This window comes from Miscanthus floridulus, chromosome 2 (assembly GCF_019320115.1).
Source record: "Miscanthus floridulus cultivar M001 chromosome 2, ASM1932011v1, whole genome shotgun sequence".
NCBI classification, from domain to species: Eukaryota; Viridiplantae; Streptophyta; class Magnoliopsida; order Poales; family Poaceae; genus Miscanthus; species Miscanthus floridulus.
Window position 1 is genome coordinate 141487097 of NC_089581.1, and position 9103 is coordinate 141496199.

General features: G+C 47.3%; 1 pseudogene; it reads right to left on the reverse strand.

Moving 5' to 3' along the window:
• Nucleotides 1-6952: 6952 nt before the first annotated feature.
• Nucleotides 6953-8242, reverse strand: LOC136539905 (uncharacterized; annotated as a pseudogene).
• Between the last annotated feature and the right edge of the window lie 861 nt (nucleotides 8243-9103).

Consider the following 9103-nt stretch of genomic DNA (forward strand, 5'->3'; position numbering starts at 1 on the left):
TGTTGATCCTGAATGAGTTGTAAAATGTGAATGATTCGGGGTTCTTCGAGGACACCCGACAGACTACCGGAGTTATCTGGCTCTGGTGTGCAGCAGTCAGAGGTCTTTAGGACAATGACAGGTGCACGTGAGCCATATAATTTGGGTGGTTCTGCCACAATTTATTTATGCAAATATCATTGCATTTATTTTTTTCAAAGAGCTTCAAGGCAAAAACGGGTAAACACGCGATTGAGACGCAACTAACGCGTATAACACAAGTTTGGAACCAAATAATAAAACCACGGCGCTTGATGATGAGCAGACTATTACTAATTGTTCCATTTCCATCACATAATATCCTTACCCATGCTCATTTATTTTCAGGTACACGGCACTGTATTTTGTGTAACTGCGTGGTCCGTCGCCAGAATACATGGAAGTTTTTACTCATTCGTTACTTTTTGGTCTTTTTAGATACTGATGATGACTGATGCATTGCAATTGCAACGGCCAGTTCATGCAGAACGAGAAGCTGGCCGGGGCGAGGCGGAAGACGCCACCGAGTATCCCGGCGAGCGAGCCCTGTAGGTAGGGGGCCAGTGCCCCTGCCGCTGGTAGGCTTGCGCTGCACTTGGCCAGCGGCGTGTCTAGGGTTGAAAACGATCGGGAACGGTCGGGAAAACACCGTAATCATTCCCGCTCCTGCATTATATGACCGAGAACGGTGGCGGGAACGGGAAAGCCAGACGGGAAAACGAATTCGATATTACGGGATATCGGGAACGGAATACTTCGATCGGGAACGTGTCGATTACGATCGGGAATCGATAACACAAAACGGAAACATCGATATACATGTAACCACTTAAAACAGTTAGCTCGACGCAATAATTGCAACCATGGATTGAAGCATATACGGATGAAACTATGAAAGCAACACAGAATCAGAATGAAGCAACCATACACAGTACATCACAGTTCGTCAGTTCATAGGCAATGAGGCAACAATCACATAGCACACAAGTCACAGCCATACATCACAGTTCACATGCAGGCAAGGCAACCACACACAGGCAATGGTCCAAGTCCAACACTCGACTCACTCATAGTCACAGACAAGAGACAACCTACTGGTCCAACACTCAACTCACAAGTACAAGTCCAAATTAAAAATAAAACATGCCCAGCTGACAAGTGCCAACAGCCAAACACACAATAGATGAAGGAGCATAAGCAGACAACACTACATGTCAAAGAAGCCCAGATCATCTCCATGTGGTCCATCTCCTTCGTCATCGCTGTCCACGACATCGTCGTCCTAAAAAAATAGGAGGCATCAGTGTTGGAAAGAACTTGATCCTTCATAGACAAGGGTGAAGCTCTGTCCCTCTGTTATTCTGAATCAAGATATATGTAGGAAGCATATGTAGCACATGCATGACACATAAAGTTCTTAAGTTTAATAGAATCTTTATTTTTAAGTTGCTCTAATTTAAGGGTGTTAATTCACTTCTAGGTAAGTTTTTTTTTTGTTTTCATGCTTACTTGATTTCTAAGTTGTGCTTATTTAGATTTCCTAAAAACTCCTAACAGTTTGTTTCTTACTTTGAACTTTTCTGCTCAGTTACCAACTCACAGTTGCTTGAAGCTAACCTTCGGTTCAGTTGCTAATAGTCTATCAAGTGATGTATAAATACTAGAATTATTATCCTTTCCCCTAGATTAGAACTCTAGAGTAAACACTAGTAATCTAGTACACTACACAGCCCCAGCCACATACAACTGCAACATATATATAACAAACAATATAGCCAAATGACTAGATAACTCAATTGACAATACCTCAATGTTCAGCTTTGAAACAAGGGCCTCAATAACTTCAAGATCACCAATAATAGAACCAATCTTCTTATCTGAAATTCAAAGTAAGCCAAGACTCATATATCAGCAAACATGATTATGATAAAATATTGTACAACTAAAACTAAGATGCTTTTCTAACCTCTTCTTTCTGTAGCAACCCAATCTTTCATGCATATCAAAGCTTCAACCATTTCAGGGTCAAGGCGGCTACGGAAAGGATCAACAACACGTCCACCAGCGCTAAAAGCAGACTCAGAAGCCACAGTTGAGACTTGTACAGCTAGCAAATCACGAGCTATTTTTGAAAGAATAGGATACTCATCGGTCTGGTTCTTCCACCATGCCAAGATATCAAACTGACCACTGAGCCTCAGAGGCGGATCTGCCATGTACTTGTCCAGCTCATTCATATCATCAGCACCATGCCCACTAGACTCATACAAGAAGTTCTCTAGTTCATCATCTCCACTGTCCACTAACATGTCATCTGTATCCTTAGCATCATTTGATCCACTTTTAGGCCTTGAAGATGAAGGAGTAGCAGCAGCATAGAACTGGTACAATTTCTTCATGACATCAACAAGTTCATCAACATGAACTTGAGATGAGATGCCATGGAATTTTCTCATGTAGAACTCAATGAGCCTTTTCTTATATCTAGGATCTAGAAAGCAGGCAACAGCAAGTGTAGTGGATGATTTCTTCCAATATTTTTCAAACTTCCTACTCATAGAAGTAGCCATTGCACTAATAGTGATATCTTGACAAACAGACCATTCATCTAGTAAAATCTTTATCTCACAAAACCCTCTATAGAACAGATTTGCAGTTGGATATAAAGTACCAGACAACAGTTCAGTGAGATCAAAGAATTTCTTCAAGCATTGGAACAATTTAAATGCCATGGCCCATTCACCAAGAGGAGTGATTTTTTCATACCTACGGTGATCTGATGATTTAAGCCTCATGAATGCATTCTTGTAGTACAAAGCATCTCGAAGCATCAAATACATGGAATTCCATCTGGTTGACACATCAAGTGAAAGACCCTTGTTTGTATCCAGCCCACACTCAGTTGCACGCTTCATGAGCTCCTCCCATTGCAATGGGGATCCCTTGACAGCAAGAACTAGTTGTCTAATATTCTCAATTGTGGGTGTGATTACACTCAGACCATCCCTAGCAACAAGGTTCAGTATGTGACAAGCACACCTCACATGGAAGAATAGTCCATCACATATCAAAGCCGTTGAACTAGCATTGGCCCTTAGATCAGAGATGATGTCTTTGACTGCTACTTCATTTGCTGATGCATTGTCCAAGGTCAGAGCAAATATTCTCTTGTCAATATACCACTTAACCATAAGTTCAGTAAATGTCTTAGAGAGCTTTGTACCAGTATGATGGCCTTGTATATGCACAAAGTTCACAATCCTTTTCTGGATATACCAATTGTCATCTATCCAATGTACAGTTACACACATGTATGACTTGTTCTGATTTGAAGTCCACATGTCCATGGTGGCACTAAACCGACAAGAGACAGATTTGAACATGCTATACAACCTCTCCTTTTCAGCTAAGAACATGTTCATAATTTCTTTCCTAATGGTAACACGAGATCTGATTGGAAAGGTAGGACGCAGGGATTTGATGAAATCAACAAAATACTCATGCTCAGATATATTAAATGGGTACTCATGCATGACTATTGCCAAGTAAAACTTTCTCAAGCTAGCCTCTTCATCATACCTGTATGGTACCACAGCAGTCATGTCTTTCCCCCCATCTTTTTCCACTTTGAGCTACTGCTGGCCCTTCACTATACTATGTGACACCCTCAGATGGGTCCAAAATCCAGTTGTTCCGTAGTTGCTCTCACATCTGCCCTTGTGATTGCATTTGGGCCAATCGCAATAAGCCCACATCTGAACATATGTCTTGCCATTATCCTCAACGACCACTCTCTTCTTGGTAAAGTACTGCCATACATTGGATGTACACCTCTTGCGCCTCTTTCCACAAGGTACATCTCCCTCTTGCACAGGCTCATCGCCGTCAACGCTGATTGCACTTGCAGTACTTGTTCCAGCAGCAACAAAACCTCTATCACTTGCACCAGTAGCCCCTATGTCACTTGCAACAGCAGCACCTAGATCACTCGCACCAGCAGCACGTATGTCACTTGCAATGGCAGCACCACTACCACCAGCACCTTCTAGGCCAGCACCACCTGAACCACTGCCACCAGCACCACCTGAACCTGAACCACTACCACCAGCAGCAGCATTGCCACCTTGACTTGGACTAGATGCAGGAGTTGCACTTGCAGATGATACAGACAGACATATACCAAGATCTTTACCACAATTACCAGGGCTTTCACTTGACCTCTTAGATCCTGCCAAGACAAGAATAGAACACAACAATATGAATCTAAGACACCAGTATGAATCAAAATGACCAAAGTAATTGGACCTTACTCAATTACTTTTACTCATGCATCTGTTGGTTGCAATTGCAATATGAATCTAAAACATTCATTTGGGAATCAAAATGATAGTAGCAATTGGACCTTACTCAATTACTTTTACTCATGCATCTGTTAGTTTGATAGTTTCATCTAACACACAAGCAATAAAACACAAGGGGACAATATTCATCTGTTAGTTTCATCCCTAACAACAAGCAATCCCATGTAGTGATTCACACATCTAACATCTTTGCCAATAAATGAAACATACACTAATTCACACATCTTTACCTGCCGTTGGAAAAGGCGCGAGGGTGCTGCTGTTCACCGGCGGGGGTGGCTCCAGGAAGAGGCGGCGCTTGGAGGCGGATGAGGCAGATGCAGAACCAGAAGCTTGCTCACTTGGTGGTGGCTTCATCTTGGCGTCCGGCTTGCCTCCCTAGCCCCCCAAGTTGTGGATCTGTTGTCGCCTCATCGGACGGCCAGGCCGCCAGGCAAGGCACCAGGAGGGACCGAGGGAGGCCAGGCCGCCAGGCGCCAGGAGCCCAGGAGAGGAGAGCTGGAGAGGCGCTTGAGAGTTGAGAGAGACTGAGAGTCTGAGAGGGAGAGCCGGAGAGGAGGGAATGCGGCGCGGGCGAGTTGCGGTGGGCGGCGGCGTGCGGCGTGCGGGCGAGTTGAGAGAGACTGCCGAAGCCGAAGAGGCGAAGATTGGGGATTTGGGTGCTTAGGGTTTGCGGCGTGCGGGCGACGGGGCGAGTTGAAAGACTTGCGGCAATGCGGCGTGGGGTTTCAGGGTTTGGGCGACAGATGTGGCCGCGCGGCGTGGGGTTTGGGTGGGCCGGCGGGGTGAGTTGGGCCGTTTGCCTGGAGGCCTTGAAAACAGGAATTTCCTGCGGTAGTTTCCCGAACAAATACGGGATCCGCTAATTCGGTCAGGAAATCACTCTAACCGATTTCGACACCGGATTCGCCGTATTTTCCCGGATTTCTTCCCGAATCCGTTTTTCCCGAGAAAATGATATTCGGTCAGGATTTTCGGTATTCGGTGTCGGTCGGTACGGGAATTTCCCGTTCCCGTTTTCAACCATAGGTGTGTCGACCACCAGCTGGCAGGAGCCCACGAGCGTAGCCAGCGCGTTGGTCAGGTCCGCCTCAATCGCGAACGACCCGTTGCGGCTCGTCGTCCCACCCGCCATCACGTTGCCGCCGCACCGCAGCTCCACGCTGGCGTCTGCAGGCATCGCAGAGGGGTTTGCAGGCACGAACATGTTATTACGTGACGTGATGTTGTAAACGTTTGAGTAGTATCGTTATTACATATACTTCAGTTGCACGTGCAGAGGTAAGTATGCCGGAGAAGTGGCGGCATCGATCAGCGTGCCGGTGTTGCACGGCACGACGCCGGTGACGACGAGCTTGCCAAGCCTGGTCTGCGCGGAGGCGGTCGAGCACGCCGCGGTGGCCACTGCAACGGCGAGGAGGAGAATGGACGCTTTGTTGGTTGCCATTGGCGGAATCGGAGAGTTACGTTTGGAGTGGTGTATGTACTGCACCTCGAGGAATTTTTTTAACACTTTTTTAAACTAATTTTAAATCTAATATTATTTTTAAAAAAAAACTAACACTTTTACCAGCGCCTATTGTTCTGGCGCGGCATGGTGACGCGGCAGGAGAATGACGTGGCAACGATCGAGGCTGCTGACCAGTAACGTGGTAGGGTCTGCTGCGCCACCAATCTTGGCGCAGCAGTACCTGGACGCAGACAGAAGATTGGCTGCTGTCGGTGAGAATCGCCAGCGACGCAACCATGGACCCTGGCTTCCTCGATCCCTCACCGGTGGGCTCCGACCAGGTGCTCTAGTCCGACATGAGGTCGCGCAGCACGGTCGACTACTGCGCGTCTAACGAGGGTGTCTTCTTCGGCGATTTCGTGGCGGCGATGACCAAGCTCGGGAGGATCGGGGTCAAGACGCCGGACACCGGCGTCGAGATACGCCGGGACTGCCGGTTCCCGAACTAGTTGCTACTTAATCTCGCCGTTAATGCAGCCGCGACGCATTGAAACGAATATGAAGCAAATAAACGAAGTCCGTGCGCAAGTTGACAAGCTGCCACGTAACATTTTCATTGGTTTGACATAAGTTCGACATATCATAACCAACTAAGCCTGCAAGTTTCGGACGTCAATATTCGTTCAACCTAACAAACTAAGAATTAGAAATGTAAGGATCCCTCGGACGTGCCAACGAATCTACAGGATTAAAAATAGTGTCAGGTCTCGTATGGAGTGTGGAAGCTCATGTTAGAAATGACTTTCAGTTTTAGAAATGACTTTCAGTTTCCTCTCATGTTAGAAATGACTTTCAGTTTCCTCTCATGTTAGATAACTCACCGGCTCAGCCTAAATTTAAAGTCATTTTAAGATCAGATCGCATGTCCTGGACATGTAACACATGTTCGTTTGGGCTTGTTTGGCTTATAAGCCGTACTTTTTTAGCCAACGAACAGTATTTTTCTCTCACACCAAATTAGCCAACAATACTTTCAGCCATGGCTTATCAGCCAAACAAGCCCAAACGAACAGGGTGTAACTGAGTTCTTCTGGATATCTAGCAAATTTAAAGATTATCCATGAGAAAACATCATAGTGTTAACACAGTTTTATACATATTCCTCTTCTATAAAGTCTTAATTCATCAATAATATTTTCATGTCACTAGCTAGGATGCTTATCATAAATATTGGCTAATACAAAACTAAGCAAAGGTGTACCTGGTGTGTAGAAGCTCATGTAGGGAACAATGTTGTAGATGCCCATGCGCTCACCTATCTTTGTAATCCGACCAGACTTCAGATCAATAGCAAATCGGAAACCACCTGTTCCCGCGAAAATGGCAGCAACACCATCCACGAAACAATTCACAGCGAGCACGTCCATCAGGATACCTAACGGCCTGAGCAGTGTCTGTAGATCAATTACTCGGCTTTGTGCCCATCCTGCATATTTCTCAGAACCAGCCTCCCTCGACAACAAGTAGAGTTTGGACTCATGCACGCCAGTAAATCCCAGCCTACCATCCACCATCTTCACTAGAGCAATGCACATATAGTTTGTACGTGGCAGACGAATCAGAGATGTTTCCTGTGTTTCCATATCATGTTCCAGAATTTTCTTACTCCTCCGACAGTAATCAGAGATAAAGTAGAGTGTATTGCTCACAAGGACGCTAGGGGAGAAACGGACCCAGGCACGGCGGAGCTTAGTAGAGGTCGGTTCGCTCCACGCACCAGTCTCTGATGAGTAGACACAGGCGAAGGCCTCCCTGGGGGCAGTGCACATGAAGACCACGAGGAAGGAGCCTCCGCTGTGGCAGTCGATGTGATCGCAGATGCCATCTGCCGCAGCACAGAGCACCGCAGCGGTCCAGCTACACGGTAGCCGGAAAAAAAAGTTGATCCGGCAACTTGGGCAGCGGCCACTGCTCGTCCGTGATGGGATCCCAGACAAGGAGGTCACCCGCCGACCGCATCGGGAGGTCGTTCCCCCAGGGCGGCAAACTGTGGAGGACGACGCGGCCGCGGCGGGAGTCGGCTGCACACCAATTGCTGCGCATGGCGTGGGGGACTGGGACGGAGGAGGTAGGAACGAAGGAGGATACCAACCCCCGGGTGTAGAAGACGCCCAGCATCGGGGGCGCGCGGTGGAGCTCGCGGAACCGGCGGCGGAAGACAAGGGAGGCGCGAACGAGAAGCTCCGGTTCTTCGGGAGGGAAGCGGAGGATGATCTCGTCGACGAGATCGTCCATCAGCACCGGCAGCGACATCCCGCTCCGCTCGGTCTGATCGGACCCCGGCGGCGGCAGTAGGGTTTGGTGATTTTGGTCGGTTGGCAACGGCGAGCCGCTAGCCTGGTTGGGTTCAACCAGCTCGAGAGGTGAGGCCTTGCAGGCAGGAGGCAGCCAGAGCCGACAGGGAGCTGTACTGTACACTTGTGAGATTTTGTTTTTGAATTTTTTTTCTCCTTTTATTCTCTCCCTCCATGGCCGCGGCTGAGGACCTGGAGCACAGTAGTTCAGCAATCGGCAGAGGAAGATGTAGAGGAAAAAGGAGCGAGGAGTGACCGTGTGAGGACTAGAACCAGACCTGCTTGCGGACTCACGGACGGAGAGGCGCTGGTCGCGTCCGCCTGACTCGCAGTCGCGGCGTCGGGCGTCTCGCTGGCCCCGTCGTCGCCGCGGTCGCGTGCTGGCCCTGCAGTCACTGTGCACTGTGTCATCTATACGTCAGCATCAGGAGACAAGACAACCCCAAACTTTTCACCGTTTCGGATCCCTTTTGGTGTCGCATCGCATCTCTACCATATGATGTCTTCCTAGCCGAAGCATGAAGGCCAACAGAACAAGACCAGTAGCGAAATCACACATCCTACGAGTTAAGGAGGGGGAAGAAATACCCCACTAATGCCACCTACAATCACAACTAGGGCCATGTTTAGATTGCAACTTTTTTCAACTTGATGAATAGTATCACTTTCGTCTTATTTGGTAAATATTGTCCAATCGTGGACCAACTAGGCTTAAAAGATTCATCTCGTGATTTCCAACTAAACTGTGTAATTAGTTATTTTTTGTACCTACATTTAATACTCCATGCAAGCGGCTAAAAATTGATGTAATGGAGAGAGAGTAAAAAACCTTGGAACTTTGATGGGATCTAAACAAGGCCTAGATACTTGCTTCTTGTTTAGAAGGCCTTGCGCCATTGATTCTTTTCATGCAGTCAAAA